General features: G+C 45.3%; 1 protein-coding gene across 14 annotated transcripts in view; it reads right to left on the bottom strand.

Annotated features, from left to right (window-relative positions):
- Window positions 1-16699, bottom strand: part of R3HDM2 (R3H domain containing 2) — a 172165-nt gene extending 155466 nt beyond the window's left edge. For 11 of the 14 annotated variants that reach the window (XM_040340927.1, XM_040340932.1, XM_040340936.1 and 8 more), the window contains exon 1: window positions 16344-16699. The gene's annotated coding sequence lies outside the window, so the exon portion shown is untranslated. The remainder of the gene's footprint in view (window positions 1-16343) is intronic. The other 3 variants (XM_040340937.1, XM_040340940.1, XM_040340943.1) reach the window with 1 other exon arrangement.
- Between the last annotated feature and the right edge of the window lie 10984 nt (window positions 16700-27683).

Raw genomic sequence — 27683 nt, 5'->3', positions numbered from 1 at the left:
TAAACAACCATTTTAGGCAATTTTAGTTCAGGTCTACAACTTGGTCTAAAACCTGAAAAAGTAAATCAAGTAATGCAGCCAGCATATCTAAAAACAGCTAACATTTTTGTTACTGGGTTTGGATATGATTTAATATAATACGAAAGGATTTCCAAAGCACTAAGGATTAGCTAAAGAGACAGCACAGCAAATGCTGACAGACTGGAGAACTGAAAGTGTATACTGAGCTGTGTGACGGCGGATAGGTTATCACAAGCAGCAATTACCTTCCGTTAGTAAATATCAGTCTGAGCCATTGATGACTCTTAACACGTTCCCTACCGAGTCACTGTAAAATTATGTCGGCGGGAACCCTTCCTCCTTCAGAGTGGACGTCATATGACGTCCTTGCATTCCTGGGCGGCTAGGGGGCGCACGCCCCCGCCGCATTGTTCAGGACCCGGTACGCGTGCCCGGTGGCCACCATGTCCGCCGGGCACCCGCGTTTGCCCGCAATCACGCCAGGACCATGGATCTGTGTGTGTAAACACACAGATCCATGTCCTGTCAGCGGTGAGGAGACAGATGTGTGTTCCCAGTACAGAGGAACACACATCGATCTCCTCCCCTTGTGAGTTCCCCTCCCCCTAAAGTTGGAACACACTTTAGGGAACATATTAACCCCTTCCTTGCCCCCTAGTGTTAACCCCTTCCCTGCCAGTCACATTTACACAGTAATCAGTGCAGTTTAATAGCACTAATCGCTGTATAAATGTGAATGGTCCCAAAAATGTGTCAAAAGTGTCCGATATGCCCGCCGCAATGTCACGGTCACAATAAAAATAAAAGCCATAATTCTATTCCCTATTTTGTAGATGCTAGAACTTTTGCGCAAACCGATCAAATGCGCTTATTGTGATTTTTTTTTACCAAAAATATGTACAATACGTATCAGTCTAAACTAAGGAAAAAACGTTTTTTTTTTTTTAAATTATGATATTTATTAAATCAAAAAGTAAAAGATAGTTTTTTTTTTTTCAAAGTTGTCGCTCTTTTGTTTATAGCGGAAAAAAAAAAAAAAAAACGCAGAAGTGATCAAATACCACCAAAAGAAAGCTTTATTTGTGGGAAAAAAAGGGCGTCAATTTTGTTTTGGAGCCACGTCGCACGACTGCACAATTGTCATTCAAAGTGCGACAGCGCTAAAAACTAAAAATTGGTCTGGGCAGGAAGGGGGTGAAAATGCCCTGTATTGAAGTGGTTAAGAACAGGATTAGCCTATTTCATTGATCATGTAGAAAAACAGCAGGGGACCTGCCCACTGTCTGTGTTATGGGGATACCAGTCTTGCATCAGTGAGTGCAATATATTTTACATAATATATATTATAACTGAGTGAATCAGTCATCATTAAAATAAAAAAATTGGGATTGGTAACCTGCTGTTCAATCCTGTGAAGAGCCTGCTTTAGGGGAAAAAGGTTGCATTTCCTCCCTTTGACAGTTTTTTTTTTTTTTTCTAAGCAACTTAAAAATAGCAGTACTTGGCAGCCGCAAAGTATTTTTCATCAAGAAGCTGAATTAGCACTATAAGTCAAGCTGTATAAATGTGTCAGCTACAAAGAGCGTTAGATTTTTAGTACACGTGCCCTCTGTCAGGCCATCATTCTGCACTGACTAGCTCCTCACAACTCTCACGCAGCAATTGGGCTCATAATGTGCCCTGCTTGTGAAAGATGCTGCAGGCAAAGAACTGGAGAGCCTCCAAGGTATTTCTTACAACCTGCTCTGGTGGGACTAGAGCAGAGCTTAATTAAAATGGTAAGACTGTGTGGATACTGAACACTCTTTAAACACCAAGAAGGTGGGAACTAAAATATGGAGAGTAATAAGGAGCATAAGATAATAAACACAATCTTTGGTGCTAATGAAAAAGGAAGGACATTATTGCAAAGTATGAATATACAGATTAGTATCTTGTAGCTTTTGCTCTTTCCACAGGTATGAGACCAGCAATTGACAATTTCACCGGCCTGTCATTTTGCTGTAGAGTACCACTCTATAAAGAAATCTTTTGTCCGCCATCTTGGATCATTCCTGCTTGTGATGAGAGAACACCCTGCTGCCTCTTACATACTAAAAAGCCTCAGCACAAGAGGCCGTACTTACATTGTACTAGAAGTGTCCCCTGGTCCATCCATACACGTTGTACTAAAAACTGTGCTCTATGAACGGAGGAGGCAGAAGTGATAGTACGACTTCTATGAATGGCGCTGGAAAGGGCAGCGTCACCATCCTCCTAGCGAGATCCCAGCGAACGCTGAGAATCCCAAATCTCACAAAATTACACTTTAGCGCAGTGCAGAAACATCTTGCAAGATTTTGGCCAATTGGTATTCTCCAGGATCTCTCTGGGTGAGATCCTCGCCCTCCGCAGCACAGAAAGCAAGGGTAAGAAGTATATATACTTAACTTGTTTTTAATAAGGGACACAAAATCAGATTTTGTAGCCATCCTCTATTCCAGTGGTTTCCAAACTATGGCCTGGAGGCCAGATGTGGTCCTTTGCCAGCCTTTATCCAGGCCCTTAGGGCACTATTCCTCCCGTTGACGCCAACAGTGGGGCATAATTCTCGTCCCCGACACCAATGGTGGGACTACTTTACAAGCGCTATATAAAATTTTTACTCCCACTGACCACCAAATCTAAGACCTTTGCTACTCCAACTGACCACAATCCAGACCGCTAAAGTCTGAAAGACGGTAAACTGGCCCTTTGTTTCAAAAGTTTGGAGACCCCCGCTCTATTCGATTCAGGAAAGGCATCTTTTATTTTTAAAATGTGTTGGAAAGTTATCCTAACCCGTCTGCAAAACCATGTCATGTCGGCTGAGCCCATTCAGCATAATTACAGCCGTATTATTCTTCAGCCTACAGCCTGTAATTGACATGAAGGACTATGTGCTGCTGTACTCAAGCGTACAACAGTGCTACTGCAAACAGGAGTACAGCAGTATGTCAAAAATAGAACATTGGCTATATTTTGCATAGTCCCACTCGTAAAGAACAAACCCTTTTGCTTTTTACTTATGTTACACCAAGACCACTGAATTTTTTTTTTATAAAATTACCTTTACTAACAAACATGTAAATTATGGTACATATGTACAGTTCTAAACGCAGAATGCATTTCCCCAAGAAAAAAACAGCTCTCTAGAAGATCTTCTAAAATCTGAAGGTTTCATTTTCACAGTATTCTGATACACCAGTGCAACACCCACTGGATACACTGACTCATCACTCTGTTCTATTAACAAATCCAGGTTACATGCAACTAGAATGAATTCCTTGCTTTAAATATATATTTAAAGATTTTCACCACCCAAGAAAAATAGGTGCAGCAAATACAACAAAACAAATCTCTATTCCGTTTGTTTGATAAACTCTGATAATTGGATAATATGCCTAATCTAAGACGGAGCAGATTCTATCAGTCAGGTAACAAAGACTACTACTGAAGCATGCCTTTCTAATTATAACAAAACACAAATCATGATCTAGTGCAGGGATATGCAATTAGCGGACCTCCAGCTGTTGCAGAACTACAGATCCCATGAGGCATAGAAAGACTGACAACCACAAGCATGACAACCAGAAGCAGAGGCATGATGGGACTTGTAGTTTTGCAACAGCTGGAGGTCCGCTAATTGCATATCACTGATCTAGTGGTTACTGGAATGTACCGTGGTTTTATAAGTCTACAACTTTACAGCAGCTGGCCAAAAATATCAGTTTCCAAAAATCGAATCTTAAAGTGAACTTAAAGGCTCTCCTTTTAAATAAAAGGCCATACTTACATTCTCTGTGCAGTGGTTTTGCACAGAGCAGTCCAGATCCTCTTCTTCTTGGGTCCCCATCTGTGCTCTTGGCGCCTCTCTCCTGCCGAGTGTCCCAAGAGCAAGCAGCTTGCAATAGGGGCACCTAAGCAGAATCATTCTCAAGCCGCACCTCTGCGCGTCCATTCACAAACAGAGCTGAGGCTTGGCCACGCCCTCAATCTCTTGACTCACTGGCTGTGATTGACAGAAGCGGCTCCACTTCTCAGGTACCCTGCCTGTGCTCCTGCCAAGTGCTCCCATAGCTCACAAGCCACTGCTCTGTCTGTCAATTCAGATACAGCATGACTCAGCCCCGCCCCCCTCCTCATTGGCTGAGATTTATGATGAGGTGGCAGAGTCCCCGGAGAGCCGAGGTTCATGTGCTCATCACTGGATTGAGATGGGGATTATTGAAGTATTGGGGGGGGGGGCCTGCTACGCAGAGGTGTTTTTTTTTTTTTTTTTAACCTTCATGCATATACTGCATAAAACTAAAAAAAAAAAACTTGAGCCCTTAGAACCACTTTAAAGATCCCAGTGTGTATACATTTATTGCTTAAGTGATGCTTTGTAAAAACGATATCACGCTATGGAGCCTCCTTTTACATATGACGAGCCTCTTCCTACTGTTTACATATGAGAAGACATCACCAGTGAGCAGCTTTGAACCATCTAGAATCCTTAAAGGGGTTGTAAAGGTTTGTTTTTTATTTTCTAAATAGGTCCCTTAAAGCTAGTGCATTGTTGGTTCACTTACCTTTTCCTTCACTTTCCCTTCTAAATGTTTTGTTTCTTTGTCTAAATTTCTCACTTCCTGTTCCTCAGTAAGGTGTTCAGTAAGCTGTTCTAAAGGACTTTCCACCGCTCGGATGATGGTGGAAAGCTTACCGAGGAGAAACAGGAAGTGAGAAACTCAAACAAAGAAAAAAAACATTTAGAAGGGAAATGGAAGGAAAAGGTAAGTGAACCAACAATGCACTAGCTTAAAGGAACCTATTTAGAAAATAAAAGACGAACCTTTACAACCCCTTTAAGGCGATTCACAAGCGTGGCTGACCAAACTTAATTGTGAGGTCACACGCTCTGAGGTGAGCAGCCATTACCTGAGGGTGGGGAGTACCTGAGTGTGGACACTGGAACACATTTTTACGGAATCACCATTATAAGGACTGTACACAATCTGTGTTGGACTGACTTTCATTTAATCAGGACGTCACTGTTTTAATGCACTGCAGCACTTTATGATTCACGTTTGTGGCACCATATATATTTGCTGTGAAGTGTGACACGCAGCACAGATTAGTTCTCCACAGGGACGAAGGATTAATTATATATTTTTTCAGCTTGATTTACTGTCACAATTTATATTTGGATGTTTTATTGCAATGTTGGCACTTTAAAATTCATCATTGGGAAGATTTTGAATGAGATTTTTTTAAATTATATTATTGCACAGAGAAGTCCATTAGGCACCTTACACACGGGGCGGGCCCGATGGAGTCCGCCTGCTCAGCAGGGGATCTGTCTGCCGATACCCGCTGAGAAGGCAGATGGGCTGGTCTGTGTTCGCAGCACTAAGGCTCCATGCACACTGAAGCTCAAAACTGATGTTTTTGGGAGTTTGGGCGTGTGTTTTAAAAAAGTAAAAAAATAATAAAAAAAGCCATACAAATACCCCCTATTTTGTAAACACTATAACTTTTGCGCATACCAAACGCTTATTGCGATTTGTTTTTTACGAAAAATATGTAGAAGAATACGTATCGGCCTAAACTGAGGAAAACAAATTTTTTTTATATATTTTTGGGGGATATTTATTATAGCAAAAAATATTCATTTTTTTCAAAATTGTTGCTCTATTTTTGTTTATAGCGCAAAAACTAGAAACCGCAGAGGTGATCAAATACCACCAAAAGAAAGCTCTATTTGTAGAGAAAAAAGGACACCAATTTTGTTTGGGAGTCACGTCGCACGACCGCGCAATTGTCAGTTAAAGCGACACAGTGCCGAATCGCAAAAAGTGCTCTGGTCTTTGACCAGCAATATGGTCCAGTGGTTAAATGCACACTGTTATTAGCATTACAGCACAAGCTTCCCTAAGCCAGCCATAGATATATCAAAAATTCAGACAGTTAAGCAGGAACCAAATTGCCATCTATCTATGGGCAGGCTGCCTGTACATAAATTAATCCCTCGATTGACTCGGAACATTTTTGCTCGATCCGTGCCGATAGGTATTCTTGATGGCAAAGAATACCTATCTGCTGTCAGAATACAATAGGCCCACATCCACCATGAATGGTTGAGCGAAAGAAAAAGCATGGCCTGCCCTACTACAAACATATCTATGCATCACCTGGCATATCCTGCAACACTAGAGTAGAAATCCAAGTCCAAGATCAGCAAACAACTGAAATATGCCAGCAAAGAGGAGCTTCCTTCGATGGCCCATGATGTCTACATAGCATGTCTACATCACTGAAAACAGCTTTTATAAGGTTAAGTTGTTGTGAGTGAAGTCTGCAAAAAACAGGTAGTCCGAGATCTATTCCGTCTATATTGCCATGACAATCCACTGAAACGTCAACAGTTCACTCCAAAGTGGGTGAGCTGGTTTTCACAAATTCTCAAATCTGCTGCCTGCAATGATTAACAAACACTCATTCCCTACACTGAGTAGTCCTAGAAAGTCTTAAAAGTGGACCTCGACTCTGGCAACCTTATCCTCTAAGCAATGTTAGTTACAAAGCATGTTCAACTCCGTTGTGTCCGTTTTGCCCAGGCCAATTTTTTGATCCTTGGCAGTGACTAGGTGGAAGAGTTCTCCTTGTTCATAGACCCTGCCCACTGATGGCACTGATCAATGCAATAAATGACCAAGGCAGGAGTGGGCTGGATATGCCAAACTTTGGTTAGGCTCCTGAAAGGCTTAAAAGGACAGAGTGTGTCTAGGCCCTGTCACTTAGGTAAGCACTCAGCATGCTCTCCTCCAACCATCAGACTTGTCCTGACACGCCCCTGCTGCACAGCCATCCAAAGGGAAGCTCAGTGTTCTGCTGTTTCTCCCCCAGTTCTTAGTCTCTATTCACATCTAGGCGACAAAACGCCCGACGCTTGTGCCGCTAGAGGGGGAAATTCCCATTGCTGTCTATGGAGATGGTTCACATCTCATAGACGCCGTACGCCTGTCGCCTGAAAAAAAGTCCCGGACCCTTTTTTTCAGGCGACATTGGCATTCGCCCATTGACAGCAATGGGAAGAATTTGAAAAAAAAAAAAAAAAAAACACTATCCGCGGCAAAATACGCCGCGTACGCGGCGTTGCTTGTCGCGGAGATGTGAATGGAGCCTTATGCAGCTGAGAACAGAGGCTGTGATTTTATATTTTTATAATTTTGTGGGTTGTTTTAGAAGGCAAGGCTATATATACACTGGGACTCATTGTTTTCACGGAGTCACCATTATAAGGACTGTATACAAATCTGCATTGGACCGACTTTCATTTAATCAGGATGTCACTGTTTTAATGCACTGCAGCACTTTACGATTCACGTTTGTGGCACCATATATATTTTTATTAATTATTTGTTAGATAGATATATAGCTATATTGTACATATATGTAGTACCGCTGCACGATCCTGGCTAAAATGAGAATAACAATTTTTTTTCCTTAGAAGATCACAATTCTCTTGCCGTAACCTCATCTCACATTATACAAAAAAAAGTTGGGCTAACTTTACTGTTTAGTTGTTTTTTTTCCCCCCTTTCATTAAAGTGTATTTTTTTCTGTGCAAATACAGTGTAACAAAATATTGCAACTGCCATTTTATTCTCAAGGGTCTCTGCTTAAAATGAGAATTATTATATATATATATATATATATATATATATATATATATATATATATATATATATATATATATATATATATATATATATATATATATATATATATATATATACACATACATATATATATATATACACACACACACACACACACACACACACATTTGGAGGTTCCAAGTAATTTTCTAGCAAAAAAATACAAAATTCTAACTTGTAAGCAACAAGTGTCAGAAAAAGGCTTGGTCTTAAACCATGGAGAACACATTTTCCCCTTCGCTTCATGCTCGTTTTGTCTAGGGGAATCGGCTAGTTGTTTTAAAATATGATCCGTACTTACCGTTTACGAGATGCATCTTCTCCGTCGCTTCCGGGTATGGGCTGCGGGACTGGGCGTTCCTTCTTGATTGACAGTCTTCCGAGAGGCTTCCGACGGTCGCATCCATCGCGTCACGATTTTCCGAAAGAAGCCGAAGGTCGGTGCGCAGGCGCAGTATAGAGCCGCACCGACGTTCGGCTTCTTTCGGCTACTAGTGACGCGATGGATGCGACCGTCGGAAGCCTCTCGGAAGACTGTCAATCAAGAAGGAACGCCTACTCCCGAAGACCCATACCCGGAAGCGACGGAGAGGATGCATCTCGAAAACGGGTAAGTACAGCTCATATTTTAAAACAAATAGCCGATTCCCCTAGACAAAACGAGCATCCAGCTATGGGGAAAAGAGGAAAAAAAACACAAATGGGTGAACTCCCGCTTTAAAGCGATTAAACTGCCCTCATTTACAGACAGAAGTTCATCCCTTTCATCCAAAAGAACTAAATGTTACAATGGCTCTCTTTATCTCTGCCTAAGTGATGTTGTGATAAACTTGGCAAACTGCCTGTTTTTTTTTTTTTTTTTACAGCTGTCAGCAGTGAGCAGAGACCATTCTGCATTGAATCAAGGAAAAGTTGTATTGAGATCATGGAGGGGGGGGGGTCGAATCGCGATTTAATGATTCAGCCAATTCCCCTAAAATGCAGAACACAAAAATTACACATTGACTGGATCTAAAATTGTATGCCATTTGGTGGGCTGAGCATATTTACACTTCACATGGTCTTATATGAATGTAAATATAGTTGGCAACATTACAAACATGTTCAGCCTTCACATATTCAAGCAGGAAAACATCTGGACACACATGCTGTGTGATGAATACAAATATGAATGCAGTCACTACAAACATGCAAGCTCTCATTCCCTCTAATGCTTTAATTTTCTGGAATGTATGTAGGTAACATCTGACTTTCCCAATCAGTATGCTCATTCCTGGTCCGGGATTAATAAATAGAACTGGCTCATCGGGATAACAGCCATTCAACTAGTATTTTCAGGAGGAATAGGAAGTGCCCTTCTTATGCTCATCCAATGTTTACTAGCCAGAGTTTCCAAAATGTTAAAGTGGATGTAAACCCCATTTTTTTTTTTATTTATTGATGTCACAATGTAGGGTATAAAAGATTTCCTATCATCTGTGCCCAGTCTTGCCACACAGAGTTAATCCAGCTCTGAGCAATCCTCTTATTGTTCAGTGAAATAAAACAGACTTACAGAGAAAAACCTTAGTCCGTTCTTCCCCCTTGCTGTGAGTGACAGGTTATATACATATCTCATGCACTAGCCTGAGACAGAGGCACATCCTGTGTAAAAATTTCACAATTCACATCCCTCTCCTCTCCCTTCCAGCTCTCCCAGGATTGGCTGCATTTACTGTGTTTTGACTGGATGTTTCTCATCATGGGGTGTAATCCACAGTTCAGTGTGACAGGAAATGCATGTATATTGCAGTGAAAACACAGAACAGAAAGCAGAATATACACACAGACAAGTGATCTGATTTAGGTTAGATGTATCTAGTGAAAGCTGGGCAGAGGAGAAGCTTGAGTGATCCGATTGTTATATTGCAGAATTTGTCTGAGGTCACCTGATCACAGTTGCAACATCAGGTTATTTACATATCTCATGCACTAGCTTAGAGACAGGCATTATTTTTTTTAATTCCCACCCCCACTCCTTTTCTAAAAGTCACGTGGTTACTTTTCTGGATTTTGACTGGATGTTAGTGATCATAGCAGAATTTAGTGTAAAGAATACACAAGAGAAAATGCATGTTGACAAGGGGGGTGTAGAGGTGGGCGGGGAGTCTACTGACATCACGACTCCACCCAACGGGCTCAAGACAACAGACCCACCCCACAGACTATGCAGGGTCTTATAAAAGACAGAGGGGAGACATTTGACAGGTAAGGATACATGCAGGAGGCATCTATATCCTTATAGATCAGCACTATGGCAGTAGTTTAGAAAGGACGAGAGTGGGTTTACATCCACTTTAAGGGTTGGCTAACTGGGAGGTAGAACATGGTGCCTGCACGTCCCTTTATTAAAAGCAAACTAAATACACATTCAAAATACATTCTGTATATGGTAGCTGTCCTATGCGACAAGAGATTTCTATCTACCTAGTTTTGATATATACAAAGCACTGCCAGAAAGCATAGTCAGACGGCTAGGAGACCTGAATTTCACCTGTTGCAGTTAAAGTGGTTGTAAAAGGCTGAAAGTAAACAACCTTCTGTTTGTTTATAGCCCCCCCCCCCCCCCTTAAGGTCTCGTACCCACTGGACGTTTTAAGTGCCTTTTAAAATAAATAGATTTTTTATCAAAAGATAATGCACTTATAGGCCTCATGCACACTGGACGTTTGACGTTTTTCCAGCAGCTGTTTTTGTCAGTAGACGTTTTTTTCTACAGTCATTAAACTCTCCATCATGGTATCCTATGTGTCCCTGCACACATAGGCTGTTATCAGCAGTTTTGGGCAGTGGCGTTTTTGAGCAGTAAAAAAAAAAACTAAAACGATTGGGTCGTTTTTCAGCAGTAAAAACGCTCTAACGCTGATAAACGCTTAAAAACGTCGCTCACCAGCGTTTAACGCTTTTGATCCAAAAGAAAAAAAAAATTGTCTTAAAAAAAACGCTAATAAACGCTATTGCAAAAACGTTGACTTTTTACAAACTCCCTGCAAAGCTACAGACATTTTTTTGTAACGTCCAGTGTGCATGAGGCCTTAGTCTTCCTACAATTTTTTATCATCCATCATGAGCTGTTAGACAGGAATCCACTTCAAGGAAGGTATAGAGCAGTGGTTCTCACCCGTGCTAGTGCCGTGACCCCTTGATAAAATTTCCCGAGTTGTAGGGACCCCTAACAGTAAAAAAAAATTGTAGCGTGGGTTGTCAGCACCCAAGTAATTTGCGCCCCTAACCCTTACATTTGTGAGGTATTAAAACCCCTTATGGTACATTTTAGTATGTACCACTCTTTGTTCTCCTTTCTTTCCCCTTTTATCTCTCTATCCTAATTTCTTTTTTTTCCCCCCATCCCTCAATCTAGCAGTCTTTCTTGCTCGCTCTCTTAATCTTTCTCTCTCTTTTAATTTGTTGTTCCCTCTCTTTTGCTTTGCTTTCCACATAATCTCTATTTTTATTCCTTCCCTTACTCCTTGGGGGTGGGAGAGTTGGGATGAGTGGCAGTGCTGGTGGGAGAGTTGGAATGAGTGGCAGTGCTGGTGGGAGAGTTGGGATGAGTGGCAGTGCTGGTGGGAGAGTTGGGATGAGTGGCAGTGCTGGTGGGAGAGTTGGAATGAGTGGCACTGCTGGTGGGAGAGTTGGGATGAGTGGCAGTGCTGGTGGGAGAGTTGGGATGAGTGGCAGTGCTGGTGGGAGAGTTGGATGAGTGGCAGTGCTGGTGGGAGAGTTGGGATGAGTGGCAGTGCTGGTGGGAGAGTTGGGATGAGTGGCAGTGCTGGTGGGAGAGTTGGGATGAGTGGCAGTGCTGGTGGGAGAGTTGGGATGAGTGGCAGTGCTGGTGGGAGAGTTGGGATGAGTGGCAGTGCTGGTGGGAGAGTTGGGATGAGTGGCAGTGCTGGTGGGAGAGTTGGGATGAGTGGCAGTGCTGGTGGGAGAGTTGGGATGAGTGGCAGTGCTGGTGGGAGAGTTGGGATGAGTGGCAGTGCTGGTGGAGAGTTGGGATGAGTGGCAGTGCTGGTGGGAGAGTTGGGATGAGTGGCAGTGCTGGTGGGAGAGTTGGGATGAGTGGCACTGCTGGTGGGAGAGTTGGGATGAGTGGCACTGCTGGTGGGAGAGTTGGGGATGAGTGGCAGTGCTGGTGGGAGAGTTGGGATGAGTGGCAGTGCTGGTGGGAGAGTTGGGATGAGTGGCACTGCTGGTGGGAGAGTTGGGATGAGCCAACTTAGGTGCTCTTGATCAAGGTAATTTGCTGATCTGAGAACTATAGTGGGGACTTTTAATGGGAACTCTAATCACAGGTAGTGTTACTCACTGTGTCTCCCACTTCACATTCCTCACCAGTCAGCTGACCTAAAGTCTCTGTCCCCCCCAGCCATGTTGTGAACAGAATGGGTGGCTGCAAAGAGGCTGTGTGTTTCAGGAAACAAAGAGGCTGGGTTTGTTTCCTGAAACTTCCCTCTTAAAGTTAGGGTGTGTGTTATACACCGATAAATATGATAATTGGATGTTTTCCATTCACTCTGCTGAATGTGATTTGCTTTCACATAGACTATTTGGAACCCAAGAGAGACTGCTGAGATACATTTACTAGTCATTTTTTTTTTCTTCCTTTCTAGAGATATAAAACACACACACACACACACACACACACACACATAGTGTTGAATTGCTTTTTATATATATTTTTTTTGATTATGCACATACAGTTTTAGGAAATGTTGCTTATACACATGTGTTGCAGGTCAATCTAGACCGTACACTTGTTTCCAATGTACCCATTGTGTTCACATTGGGCAACATTATTGTGCATTATATTTTATTATTTATTCTTTGATATTTTCCACCCTTTACATATCAATGTTTTATATACTCTAATACAAGAAATGCGTTACTAGCCAGATCACCAGGTGAAAACAGAAGAAAAAAAAATGAAACAAATGCAGCCTCCACATCTAATGGATTGGTAAGCCACAATATATATGTGTGTGTGATTCTGCATTTGCAGGCGGGGGAGAGAACGTGGCCGGCTGTGCTGCAATTGGTTACAACACATGCCAATCACTGGGTCCCAGCCAATGATTGACCGCTGGCACCCAGTGATCAGCTGAGTCTCGCAGAACACAGCTCTGTGAATGTAAACAACAGAGCTGTATTGAGTGACAAGAGATCTTGTTTTTTTCTTTTTCATCCCCCCCCCCCCCCCAACTAGATCCCCAGTAAAAGCACACACTTAAAGCAGGAGTTCACCCATTTATTTAATTTTTGCCCTTTTCCCCTTAGCTTCCTGCTCGTTTTGTCTAGGGGAATCGGCTAGTTGTTTTAAAATATGAGCCGTACTTACCCGTTTTCGAGATGCATCTTCTCCGTCGCTTCCGGGTATGGGTCTTCGGGAGCGGGCGTTCCTTCTTGATTGACAGTCTTCCGAGAGGCTTCCGACGGTCGCATCCATCGCGTCACTCTTTCGGAAAATCGTGACGCGATGGATGCGACCGTCGGAAGCCTGTCAATCAAGAAGGAACGCCCATTCCCGCAGCCCATACCCGGAAGCGACGGAGAGGATGCATCTCGTAAACGGTAAGTACGGATCATATTTTAAAACAACTAGCCGATTCCCCTAGGAAAAACGAGCATTCATCTAAGGGGAAAATGTGCTCTCTAAGGGTGAACCTCCGCTTTAACCCCTAGATGTTAATCCCTTCCCAGGCAGTGATCACTGTAGTATCACAAGTGGTGGCAATTAGTGTCACATTTCCCGCCACACTATCACAGTCTCGTTATAACTCACTGATCGCCGCCATGACAGTTATAACATCTACAAAGCTATCAAAATACACTTATTGTAGCAGAATACATATTGGTCTGAATTTGTGAAGAGATTTGATTTTTTTTTTTTTTATTGCATGGGTTTTATAGAAAAAAATAAAAAACATGTTTTTTCCCCCAGAATTGTCATTCCTTTTTTTGGTTTATAGCGCAAAAATTACACCAAAAGAAGGTTCTGTTTGTGGGGGAAAAAAATAAATATAAAATCTAATTTTTGTACAGCATTGCATGACTCCGCAACTGTCAGCTAAAGTAAACACAGTGCCAAATAGAAACAAATGGCCTGGTCAGGAGCGGGGGGGGGGGGGTAAATCGCCGGGAGGTCAAGTGGTTAATAACACTTCAAGTGTGAATGGGGTCTGACCCTCCCCCACTCTATCCAAAACAAAAGGCTTTGCCTAGAGATCCCAAAAGTAAATAGTGCCCGCCATCTGGTTGTGCAGAGCTGTATGAAGGTCATGTCTGGATTGACAGGTATGGCTGTATCTTTCCAATGTACTAAGCAGTCCCTTACCTTAACCCCCCCCCCCCATAGTTCTCCACAGGTCCCTTACCTTCACCCCCCCCCCATAGTTCTCCACAGGTCCCTTACCTTCTTCACCCCCCCCCCCCATAGTTCTCCACAGGTCCCTTACCTTCTTCACCCCCCCCCCCATAGTTCTCCACAGGTCCCTTACCTTCACCCCCCCCCCCCCCCATAGTTCTCCACAGGTCCCTTAACTTCACCCCCCCCCCCCCCCCATAGTTCTCCACAGGTCCCTTAACTTCACCCCCCCCCCCCATAGTTCTCCACAGGTCCCTTACCTTCTTCACCCCCCCCCCATAGTTCTCCACAGGTCCCTTACCTTCTTCACCCCCCCCCATAGTTCTCCACAGGTCCCTTACCTTCTTCACCCCCCCCCATAGTTCTCCACAGGTCCCTTACCTTCTTCACCCCCCCCCCCCCATAGTTCTCCACAGGTCCCTTACCTTCTTCACCCCCCCCCCCCATAGTTCTCCACAGGTCCCTTACCTTCTTCACCCCCCCCCCCATAGTTCTCCACAGGTCCCCTACCTTCACCCCCCCCCCATAGTTCTCCACAGGTCCCTTACCTTCACCCCCCCCCCATAGTTCTCCACAGGTCCCTTAACTTCAACCCCCCCCCCATAGTTCTCCACAGGTCCCTTCCCTTCTTCACCCCCCCCCCCCATAGTTCTCCACAGGTCCCTTACCTTCTTCCCCCCCCCCCCATAGTTCTCCACAGGTCCCTTAACTTCACCCCCCCCCCCCATAGTTCTCCACAGGTCCCTTAACTTCACACACCCCCCCCCCCCATAGTTCTCCACAGGTCCCTTACCTTCTTCACCCCCCCCCCATAGTTCTCCACAGGTCCCTTACCTTCTTCACCCCCCCCATAGTTCTCCACAGGTCCCTTACCTTCACCCCCCCCCCATAGTTCTCCACAGGTCCCTTAACTTCACCCCCCCCCCCATAGTTTCTCCACAGGTCCCTTAACTTCACCCCCCCCCCCCCATAGTTCTCCACAGGTCCCTTAACTTCACACCCCCCCCCCATAGTTCTCCACAGGTCCCTTAACTTCACACCCCCCCCCCCATAGTTCTCCACAGGTCCCTTACCTTCTTCACCCCCCCCCCCCATAGTTCTCCACAGGTCCCTTACCTTCTTCACCCCCCCCCATAGTTCTCCACAGGTCCCTTACCTCCCCCCCCCCAATAGTTCTCCACAGGTCCCTTACCTTCACCCCCCCCCATAGTTCTCCACAGGTCCCTTAACTTCACCCCCCCCCCCCCCATAGTTCTCCACAGGTCCCTTAACTTCACCCCCCCCCCCCCATAGTTCTCCACAGGTCCCTTAACTTCACCCCCCCCCCCATAGTTCTCCACAGGTCCCTTACCTTCTTCCCCCCCCCCCCATAGTTCTCCACAGGTCCCTTACCTTCTTCACCCCCCCCCCCATAGTTCTCCACAGGTCCCTTACCTTCACCCCCCCCCCCATAGTTCTCCACAGGTCCCTTACCTTCTTCACCCCCCCCCCCATAGTTCTCCACAGGTCCCCTACCTTCCCCCCCCCCCATAGTTCTCCACAGGTCCCCTACCTTCACCCCCCCCCATAGTTCTCCACAGGTCCCTTACCTTCACCCCCCCCCCATAGTTCTCCACAGGTCCCTTAACTTCACACCCCCCCCCCATAGTTCTCCACAGGTCCCTTAACTTCACACCCCCCCCCCCATAGTTCTCCACAGGTCCCTTACCTTCTTCACCCCCCCCCATAGTTCTCCACAGGTCCCTTACCTTCTTCACCCCCCCCCCCATAGTTCTCCACAGGTCCCTTAACTTCACCCCCCCCCCCATAGTTCTCCACAGGTCCCTTACCTTCACCCCCCCCATAGTTCTCCACAGGTCCCTTACCTTCACCCCCCCCATAGTTCTCCACAGGTCCCTTACCTTCACCCCCCCCCCCATAGTTCTCCACAGGTCCCTTACCTTCTTCACCCCCCCCCCCATAGTTCTCCACAGGTCCCTTACCTTCTTCACCCCCCCCCCCATAGTTCTCCACAGGTCCCTTACCTTCTTCACCCCCCCCCCCCATAGTTCTCCACAGGTCCCTTACCTCCCCCCCCCCCAATAGTTCTCCACAGGTCCCTTACCTTCACCAACCCACCCACTCACTCCATAGTCCTTCACAGGTCCCCTACCTTCACCGCCCCTCCCCCATAGTCCTCTCAGGCACAGGTGTCTTACCTGCTCCTTCCTTGCCGACAGTGTCTCCTGAGGCGGTGCCCCTATCACAGCTGGACACTCAGAGAACTAAAGGCGATGAAGAGAAGTGGAGCTGCGATGATGGCAAGCCGTGGTAGAATGACATGGATGCCTCTCTCCCTCCAGCCCCGGTTCAGCCCCGGCAGTGTGAGAGAAGGAGAGGAGGAGGAGGGGAACCCGCCGGAGACACACGCGGGGGGCTGGGGGGCATCACAAGCGACAAGAGCGGAGAAAACGAGGGATGGGGGAGGGGAGAAAAGATAAACGGATGGAGAAAGGAGAAATAAAGAGAAAGAAAAGAAAAAGGAAATGAAGGAAGGAAAAAAAAATGTCCAAACCCCTCCTCCTCCTCCTAGCGAGCGACGTGAGGACGCGTTGACGTCTCGCAGCAGTTGCTCACGTGACGCTGCGTAACGTGCAATGCTCGCCAGCTTAGCACTAGAGGTCGAAACAGGAAGTGTGGGGTGGTCTCTGAGGTAGCCATTGTCTCGAAGCCTTCCGGGGGGGGGGGGGGGCTGGCTTCCATTGCCATTTTCTTTTCTCTCCGGAAGTTGCCTAGACTGTTTTTATGCAACCTTTCTGCCTGCTGCAAGCTATATAATAACTCACAAATGAAGATTGAGGAGCAATATGTATACCAGCTTTGTCATTCTTACAAGGCATCTGCACAGCCTTGGGTGCTGTGGTACTACAAATTCCAGCGTGGCCTGTCATATATATATATATATATATATATATATATATATATATATATATATATATAATGTATAAAAGTCCACTCATAAATTCTCATAAAAATTTAGCACCCCCTTACTTTCAGTATGGGCACTACGCTAAGGTGACCAGATTTTTTAAATGAAATCTGAGGACATATTTTTTCTTTACTAGTAATGGCAACAATCAGCGACTCTCTGCCTGTCGCCGCTCGCCTCACAGCCTCTCAAGTCTTACTCTTTGGGCCCCGGCTACTACTGGATGGGGAGCGGAGGAAGATCACTCCACCAGGGAAGACAAGGAGGTAGGCAGGTGGCTGGTCAGGATTTGAGCCAAGGCAGAAGAACATGCGAGCGAAGCTGAAAGGGCATTTGCCCGAAACTGAAGAAATATTTTCTCCGCTCCGACCAGCACATGATCATCAGAAAGGGGAACAGATAATGGAAAAAATCGAACCCCCGTATGCTAGTAGGCACAGCAGAGAGGGGGTGTGTAATTCTATTTTTTTTTTTTTTTTTTTTAATTCCGCACTTATTCTTTTTGAAATTGCCCCTGCCCCCTATTAAATCCAATCTGGGGACAAAACCAGGGACAGACTTGGTCTGGGGACAGTGTACTCAATCAGGGGACTGTCCCCTGAAACTGGAGATGTCTGGTCACCCTACACTACGCTAAAGTTAGTGGGGAATGGGAGAGTTATTTTCCCCTTATTCACAATTTGTCAAAATTTGGGCTGCTATTGTTCCTGAACTGTCCTGTGGATCAGTCTGTGTTTTTCCACCCCTGAGCGACAGGTGGCGCTAGAGGGGTTCTGGCAGAGCCGCTTTTCCCCAGCAGCCAATTAGAGGAGTTTTCCCTCGCTGGGCATGCTGGGGGAGGGTATATCTGTGGCAGACGCCATTGTTCTTGGTCCTTCTTCTTCCCACGGGGTCCATGTTCCAGGTGCGGCATCCACCTTCAGGGTGCACGCATCCAACGGACCCCAGCGATGGCCCTCGGGACCGGGGGCACATTCTACGCGGAGTTCCATGTTCCTGAGAAGGGCCCCAGTGACTTAATGGGTCCCCAGTTCCATTGAAAGGATCCCAGGCTGGGTGCCGTTCGATTGGGGGGTCGGCTTGAGGAGAACCCGGAGGCAGGTTATTCAACAGGGCTTGAACGAACCAATCGGGGATCTGGTGACCGGAATGCTGACAGGTACGCTTTGCTGTCATCCGGTGACCTATGCTTAAATCTACGCAGGAGAGGAGCCACCCTCCCCTGCGTGAGACGTGGCTACAGTTTCGCGCCAAATGAGGAGAAGAAACGCCCATCTTCGCGCCAAAGCAGCAGAGCCACCATTTTCTTCAAGAAGGACGGATCGCTGTTGAGGATTTTTTGGGGGGGGCTTCGGTAAGAGCAGTAGTGTATTTAGGTTTTGTGCTGCCCTAGGTCTGACTAAACTCTTGCACCCCCTAATGTAATTATGACCCACCCCTTACTGTCAAGGCCACACCCCTTTCCGTTTAAGAATTTTGGAGTGGGGACACTAGTTCTAAGGTCTGGGGGGGGGCAATGAATTTCCTTAATTTCCTCTCACTTCCTGTTTGGCTATGGGGCAGGAAGTGAAGGGAAATCTCTGCAATGGGACAGGGATATTAAAAAATAAGCTGACACGGCTATAACCTTCCCTTACTCTATCCAAAATGAAAAGTGTTGCCTATAGTTCTACTTTAAGCACAAAATTCTGATAATTTTATGGAGAGGATTAAGAAGTTATAACCATGTCAATGGTGCAGCAGGAAACATATAGCACAGTGAGGAAGGTTTGTGGTCTAGGATAATAGGACAGTCAAAATTAGAAGCAACGCCGCCCCCTCCCACAGCTGCAGAATGCCGGCCACCCGCATACCTGAAGCAGTGTGGCCACTTTATGGGGGTGCTAAACGAATTTTCCTCTTAACCCAGTCAGGCCCATAAGACTGGTGCTACACTAACAGTCCGGTGGGGTCTCTTTCCATGCTGCCCCCCCCCCCTGCAAAGTGCTGCTCTAGGCATGGGCCTTGTTGGCCTTGGCCAGGATACAGCATTGGGTAGGAGTGGGACTTCTTGTCCTACTTCCACCTACAGGCTGCCTAGGAGACTCCTCATCTCGCCTTAGGCGGCCCCTTCCTCTAGGTGATCTCCTGGGACACGTGACAGGTCCCATGAGATCGCCTGTCCACTCCTAGAGCGCAGCGCGACTCACGCATGCGCAGTGCGTGTCTTGCCGTGAAGCCGAAAGCTGTCGCAGCCTGGTGACCACAGTGTGAATGGAGGCACCAGCAGAGAGGGGGGAGAGAAGCGATGCTTTGGGCAGCCGCATCACTGGACCAAGGAACAGGTAAGTGTCTGTTTATCAAAAGTCAGCAGCCACGCAGGTGCGCGCTACGTTGTGTGATACCTTTGTGTGTTACCTTTTTTTAAATAACAAACATGTTATACTTACCTTCTCTGTGCAGCGGTTTTGTACAAAGCAGCCCCAATCCTCCTCTTCTCCGGTCCCCTGCCGAAACTCTAGGCTTCTCCCTCCTGCCGAGTGCCCCCAGAGCAAGCAGCTTGATATTGATGCACCCAAGCAGGCTGGATCCCGAGCCACTGCTCTGCTTGTCCATTCACACACAGAGCCACAGCTCAGCCCCACCCCCTTTTCTCCTCATTGGCTCACTGGCTGTGATTGACAGTAGCGTAAAGCCAATGGCTCCCGCTGTTGTCTCAGCCAATAAGGATGGGAGAATCCCCGGGGAGCCAAGGTTCTCATGCACATCGCTGGATCACAATGGGACCCAGGTAAGTTTTAGGAGGGCTGCTGCACTGAGAAGGTTTCTTACTTTCATGCATATGCATGAAGGAAAAAAACCTTGAGCCTTTAGAGTCACTTTAAATATTGTATAGCTCCCTTCAGTTCCGCTTTAATACAAAATCCAGCTTTGTCTACAAAAACAAAATAAAAAAAACAGGCCTTCAGGAAGTAGTATCACCTCCTGAATGCTTGGAAACCACTGAAAAGTGATTCACTACAGATTACTTTTCAGAGGAGTGGTACAAGTTGCCGCTCATCTGAACAAGGCCTAACAATGGGCATAAATGCTTCGGTTTTATTATGTCATTGATGTGTGATTTGATCAAGGTGATCAAATCCACAAAAAATAGTCGAATAGCTTATTATTTTAGACTCAAATAGATCAAACTGAGTCAATAGGCCATGGCAGAATATTATCAACTGTTTTGCATTAGATGGTGGCACTGAAGTACAGTCATACTTCCATTGATCAGATTACATGGTGGAAACAAAGATGCAATGGATAACATGATCAAAAACTATGATTTTATATTAACATATCAATCAAAATGCAGTTCCCTGAGTGTGGCATATAGTTCGAATGGATTGTCAATTATAGATTGATCATTCCTATTGGAAGAGATCAATCAGAAAAGAAAAAGAGCATTTTTGTGAAGAATTTACAATCCAACCAGCTTTAAAGCAGAACTAAACCCTCTGATTTAAAGCGGAGCTTTACCCTTAACAACTTGATAAAAAATAATGTTCTTTAGCAAGGAACATGCATTCCACATTAATAATTATGCTACCAAAATCAGTGTGTGCTGTAAATTGCCTCCAGCATTGTTTCTGTCTCTTCTTGCCGGAGACTGCCAGTTTGCTGAAGCCCAGAGCCCCTGAACAGCAGTAAGTCATAAAGCAGAACTAAACCCGGCAATTTAACGGTTTCAAAAAATATTTACATTTCTGTAAAGCCGGTGATCTGACGTGCTGGTTCCAGGTATCACGGAAGTTCCAGCGCATGCGCGAACTGATGCGCTGAGGTGGTTCCAGCCATCGGGAAAGTTCCTTCAAGCACTGCGCAGGTGCAAACTTGCTGACGGAAATCCCCGAATGGCGGCCGGCATCCAGGGCGACGTGGACTTAGAGGAAAGTGGCCAGTCGGCCTCACGTCCTCGCTGCGCTCGGACGGCTCGCTTCGCTCGCTCGGCCTCCTGGCTCTTTTTTTAACATCCTCCAATCCACGGGGATGTTAAAGAATGAGCCTGGATGCCGTGCGAGGTTCGGGGATTTCCGTCGGGAAGTTTGCGCCTGCGCAGTCAGTGGAGGAACCTCCCCCATAGGGGAACATTGAGGACAAGTCACCGGGATTGCCAACTGTCACATTTGCTTGTGTTCTCAACCAATTATCAAAATATTAAATTGTCGGTGTCATAACTGATCACATGTGCAGCACCATGGCAGTAAAGGATAGGCAGATGTAATTATACTTTAACCACTTAATCACCGCCCACCGCCGAATAACAGCGGCAGGGTGGTTCCTAAACTCTGGGAGGACGTTATATAATGTCCTCCCAGAATCGCGCTCCCGCGAGCCCCCTGGGGCGCACACACGGGAGTCTCCGTGACCGCCGGGTCCGCATCACGGTAAATCGCCGCTGATAGAGGCCGTTTACCATGTGATCGCTCCGTCCAATGACGTGCTCTCTGCATGTTGGGCCTCTGTATGTGGCCACGCTGTGTAAAAGTCTCACACATGTGGTATCGTCATACTCGGAAGTAATAGCAGAATATGTTTTGGGGTGTAGTTTGTGGTATGCATATGCTGTGTGTGAGAAATAACCTGCTAAATTTAAAGAGAAATGGAAAAATTGGAAAGAATTTTAAAAAACGTGGAGCTACACAGAAAAATTAAGAGTGCTGTGATAAAAGTAAAAAGTAGGGAGAAAAGCAAAAACTACCAAAAGAGAAGAGTAAGAACAATGAGGATGGGGGGGAGGAAGGGATGAGGGATCTTAGTAGTGTGACAGGAAGTCAGGTAAATCTGTGGGTGTTGTCACAGACGGGAGATACATTTCTGCCTTGTTTGGACAATACACCAATTATTATCGGGTGTCGGCTGCAGAAGTAGCCAGAAAGGTTTTAAGGCGTTGAAAAACTTCAGCTGTTCAGAATGAGGCAATTAAGGCCTCTATATGTAATCCACAGGATTATTACTTTTTGCTGCATCCTGAGGCTTTCTGAGTGAAGGAGAGCAGTAGCAGAAATACTTCTGAAGAGGTGAGGTGCTGTTGATTTTTCTGTGTGATAAAAATCAAAAAAAGACTATTGTTTTCTGCTGTAGGATCAGCAGTGTCTACCCAGCAGTAGGCTGTGCTAGACTCCATAGATAGGTTCCTGTGTGGTGAAGGTAGACGCCCCAAGTGGCCAGGGTTTATTTTATGTTTGATTTTGTTTATGCTGTTTCGATGCTTGCACTTGTTTCCAGCAAGATGGAAGAATAAACCAAAATCTTTGTTTTCAACCGTCTTCGACTGCCTTTCTGTATAGTTCCGTGTGTAGTGAACCCATCCAGAGGGTCACACACCCCCGCTACCGAGCTAATCCCTTACACATGGTGGAGAATGCGGACAATCTAGACGGTGGAATTTGGGTCCTTGCTATGTGTGGGGCAGCCAGGCGAACTGCATTGCGCAGAAGTTTATTTTGACAGACTGTGTTGCATACAGGTGGTGCAGCTGTGAGATTTTTTTACTGCTGTGAACTGTGTAACAAGCTGCTGTGCATGCGACTGCAAGGATGAGGCAGTCAAAACACAAGAAGTTCATGTTAAAGCAAGTTAAAGGGGAAGTGAGCTCAGCGTGGCCTGAAATGTCTCCACCTAGGAGGGCCAGTCAAAAGGGGTCAGTGGTGTATAAGACTGTGAATGAGTGGTTCAAGTGGAACCAGACTAAAGAGTGGGATGCAGTGCAAAGGGCTGAAATAGTGGCCTCTGACTATATGCAACCCATGCTACCTACAGAGGAGGTTGGAGACTTCCTGGAAAAATTTGAAAAAGTTGCTGTAAGGAGGAAATGGCCTAGAGACTGGTGGCCAAAATTGCTGCAAACCTTATTACTGGTAGAGTACCGGTCGGTTTACCATTTGATGGACAGTGACCACGATGATTACTGCCAGTTTAAAAAGGAAATCCTTCTTAGAGGAGAGTTCAGTCGCATCATGGGCCGCCAGCAATCCTCCAGCAAAGGGAGGTCATCACCTATAGCAACAGGAGAGGCATCATGGCGACAACAAAGCACCAGTCGAGCAATTGCTCAGGAGAGCATGTGTGTGCATCAGCGTACCAGCCCTGCGTTTTCTGCAAACATATCGGTTGTCACCCCTGGCAACAGTGGCAAGAAGTCTGTGTGGCCTGCAAGGGGTACCAATGAGCATGAGGAAAGTAAAGATGTGTATTATGGCTGCTTATGTGAAGTGGTCAGCCCAGAAAGGACACAACAGTCTGTAACCACCATGAGGTGTAGCCAACCATCTTTGGAGTGCTGGTCTGCTGTTAACCCTAGCAACAGGGATCCTGTGTTACATGCAGGGGGTGTTGGTGGGTCTGGAAAGGCTGCAGTGTTTCTCCATGACCACATGAAAAAATCAGCCTATGGAGACACCACAGATAAGAGACAACGCACTAAAATGAAGGCTATGACAACGGCTACAGGAATTGGTAAAAACAGCGGAAGTGTTTTCAGCGGGGAGATCCGCAGTACAGGTGGACTTGCTACAGTGTGCTACCCAGAGTAGGGGGGAGGCACAGGGTAAAGCCCAACTGTCAGCAGCACTAAAGACGATAAAGGACATGGGGACTCTGTATGTACCTGGTGGAATCCAGCAGAGGGCTGGAAGAGCTGTACTAGGGGTGACCAAAGAAATCCGTATACCATGTTCCCTAGTGACAGAGACAGGTGCTGTGGGGTTGCCCAGGGAAACCTCCCAGAAGCCCATAGTGTTGGAGCGGAGGGTTTCCCAGGTCAGCGGTAGAGCTGTTCAAGTGGGTAAGGGACCATCCACAATAGCTACAGCTATGTCTAAGTGTCATGATGATCCTCTAAATATTGAGAAATGTATTTCTGGAAATGTCATATTTGAGAGTAATATTGATGATATGTTTACTAAAAAGGATGGGAGTAGGATATCTTCCGTGACCGCCAGAGGCAGAGCTGCAGGGTTGTCCATGGAAGCCTCCCAGGATCTCCCTGTGTTGGAACTGGAGGTTGTCCAGAACCGCTCTGGCACTACTCTGGGGGAACAAGGAGGGACTACACCACACAATGAGAGTGTGTGGGTGCAGACCACCCGCCTGGTATGTGACCAATTTGGTGAAAAATGTATTCACCCTGTAAAAGCTAGTAGTGTAAAGCGGGATGTGATGGTAGCGCCACCAGAACAATCTGGTCAAAATAGTGTGTTGCACCCTACGGTTTGTGGCGAAGCATCGTCCCAATGTGACATAAGTGAAATTGTGCTTGTTCAATGTGATGCATAAAGAGATGACAAATGTACTGTATTGGGTAATGAGTCCCAGATTCCTTTGGTGCCTCTTGGAACAGGGGATGCAGCACTGCAGATTGCCTGTCAGGGAAGTACCACTGACTGGGACAGCTGGGCCAAAAAATGCTAGCCATGCTGGATACATAACACAGATGTGGACATAACACCTGCTATGCCCAACGGAGGGACTGCAGAGTGGCCAGTGACCAAGGGTGTGTTGGCCCCTGCAGAGATCGATCCCCTCCAGTCAGAAGGACCGGTTAAGGGCGCATGCATGGCAGTTGTGTTATCCGCAGCCCAACCGCTGGAAAATAGTGAGCGCAAAAATGGCAATGTGACTTATGACCTGCAGCGGCTCACTGATGCTGTGGCAGAAGGGATAAATGTGAGACATACATCTGACGGCGCTTCAGTTGAGCACCAGGCTCGCGATACCGCCAGTGAGGTGGAGGTTGTTGAAAATGTCTCTACCTTTCCAGTTTCAGTGGATGAGCCCCTCCACGTCATTGATAAGGGAAAAGTCCCTAGAAGGGTCTGATATGTAGATGCGGGTCGCATTAAGATGACTAATGTGTTGTTGAAAATGCTTGAAGTCCAAAAAGCGCATTTGCTGTACACTTGGGTGTCTCCACCGTGGTCGGACAAGGTGGTACTGCGTAGTATCAGTAGGTGGAGCCAAGTTGTACAGGCTATGCCTAATGTTAATCACAAGAGGAACTGGTTGATACCAAATATGTTAGCAGTGTGGCAGATGGTCTCAAGGTTCTCTGAGAGGGTTCTTCCAGTTACCAGTTTGAATGGAAGACGCTCAGGAGAACGTTTGAAAACATCAGAAGTCTCTCCGCCTGGTGCAGTGACTAGGAAAATTTCTGCTGATGCTTTCTGAGTGAAGGAGAGCAGTAGCAGAAATACTTCTGAAGAGGTGAGGTGCTGTTGATTTTTCTGTGTGATAAAAATCAAAAAGAGACTATTGTTTTCTGCTGTAGGATCAGCAGTGTCTACCCAGCAGTAGGCTGTGCTAGACTCCATAGATAGGTTCCTGTGTGGTGAAGTTAGACGCCCCAAGTGGCCAGGGTTTATTTTATGTTTGATTTTGTTTATGCTGTTTCGATGCTTGCACTTGTTTCCAGCAAACCAAAATCTTTGTTTTCAACCCTCTTCAACTGCCTTTCTGTATAGTTCCGTGTGTAGTGAACCCATCCAGAGGGTCACACCCCCCCGCTACCGAGCTAATCCCTTACAGTAGTTAATATTTATAATTGTGTGTATATAAGGATAACTATTCGGCCGCCCTCTATTGGAATTATAAAGGCCAATAACCCTTCTGGATTTTTTGGTTATAAATTTAAAAAAAAAATTTGTATAAATAAATGAGTAAAAGAAAATCACAAATGATGCGAAACCGCAGTAGAGACAATATAAGCTAAGAAACCATGAGCAAGTCTCGTGTGCAGTGGTGGAGTCTGAAGTGGTAATAAAAAAAATAAAAAATAACCTGCTAATATGACAATTTTGTGAAACAGAAAAATAAATCTTGATTTTGCAAAGAATTGTGGGAAACAATGACAACTTCAAAAAACTCACAATGCCTTTATCTAAATACCTTGGAAAATCTTCTTTCCAAAAAGGGGTAATTTGGGGGGTATTTGTACTTTTCTGGCATGTTAGGGTCTCCAGAAATGAGATAGGCCATCAGTACTTCAGGTGTGATCAATTTGCAGATATTGGCACCATAGCTTGTGGACTCTATAACTTTCACAAAGACCAAATAATATGCACCAAGTTGTACTTATTTTTACCAAAGATATGTAGCAGTATACATTTTGGCCAAAATTTATGAAGAAAAATTACTAATTTGCTAAATTTTATCAAAGAAACAAAGGAAAATTCATTTTTTACCAAATTTTCTGTCTTTTTTTCTCTTATAGCGCAAAAAAATAAAAACCCAACGGTGATTAAATACCACCAAAAGAAGGCTCTATTTGTGTGAAAAAAATGAAAAAAGAGTAATTGTCATTTAAAATGCACCGAAAGCTGAAAATTTGGTCTGGTTATTAAGGGGGGTTAAGGGCCCAGTTGTCAAGTGGTTAAAGCCGAACTTAAAGGGTCACTAAAGGATTTTTTTTTTTTTAGCTAAATAGCTTCCTTTACCTTACTGCAGTCCTAGTTTCATGTCCTCATTGCTCGTTTCTGCTCTGATGTTGCTGTAAAACTGCTCTGTTCTGGACACTTTCTGGTTGTCTGGCTCCGTATAAAAAAAGTCATGGGAGAGTTTAGTTTCGTTTTCCTAGCCATGACTCTCTATGGCACTATCCAGCACAGAGGCATAAAATAACATGCAAAGACTAAACTACTTTCAGTTTCGTTTTTGCATCTAAGAGGCACATTATATGATTGATTTTTATCTATTTTTAATCGTTTTTAAAAGGAATCAGTTAACTATTATGTCTCTATACCCTGTAAACAGTCATTTCAGCAAAAAAAATGTTTTCCTTTAGTGATCCTTTAACTCATAACAACTTGATAAATAATGTTCTTTAGCAAGAACCATACATTCTACATTAATAAATATTTTACCAAAATGAGTGTGTGCTCTAAGGGCTCATTTTCACTTGCTTCGGCTACAACACAAATTAACGTCTAGTTTACACTTGCTTCAACAAGGCTTTGGACAGGCTTTGTTAAAGCTCTCTGAACGCTAGTCGAAGCTCCTGTCACTAAATAAAATGATTAGCTTACAGTCCTGTTTACACTTGCTTTTGCTTTGCCTTGGCTTTGCTTAAAAAAATATACCCCATGTAGCTTCAGTGGCGCTTCAAAGCCTCCATAGAAGTCTATGGGAAAGCTTGCCTGAAGCCCCACCAAAGCCTCGTCGAAGCCCCATTGAAGCTCCACCAAATCCTCATCGAAGCCCCACTGAAGCCTCATCGAAGCACCAAGTAAAAACAAGGTGTAAACAGGACTGTAAGCTAACCATTATATTTAGTGACAGGAGCTTTGACTGGCGTTCAGAGAGCTTTAATAAATCGTGTCCGAAGCCTTGTTTTGAAGCAACTGTAAACTAGCCCCAAATTGCCTCCAGCATTGCTCCCAATTCTTCTTGCTGGAGGCTGACATTTTGTTGAAGCCCAAAGCCTCAGCAGTAAATCATAAAGCAGAATTAAACCCATCAATTTAACTGTTTAAAAAATAGTTATGTTCTTGGAATGCCGGGATTGCTAACTGCCACATTTGCTTGTGTCCTCAACCAACTGTCAAACCATCAA

Source organism: Rana temporaria, chromosome 2, assembly GCF_905171775.1.
Source record: "Rana temporaria chromosome 2, aRanTem1.1, whole genome shotgun sequence".
NCBI classification, from domain to species: domain Eukaryota; kingdom Metazoa; phylum Chordata; class Amphibia; order Anura; family Ranidae; genus Rana; species Rana temporaria.
Note: the sequence above shows the minus strand (reverse complement) of the source record. Positions and strands in the feature narration are given on the sequence as shown.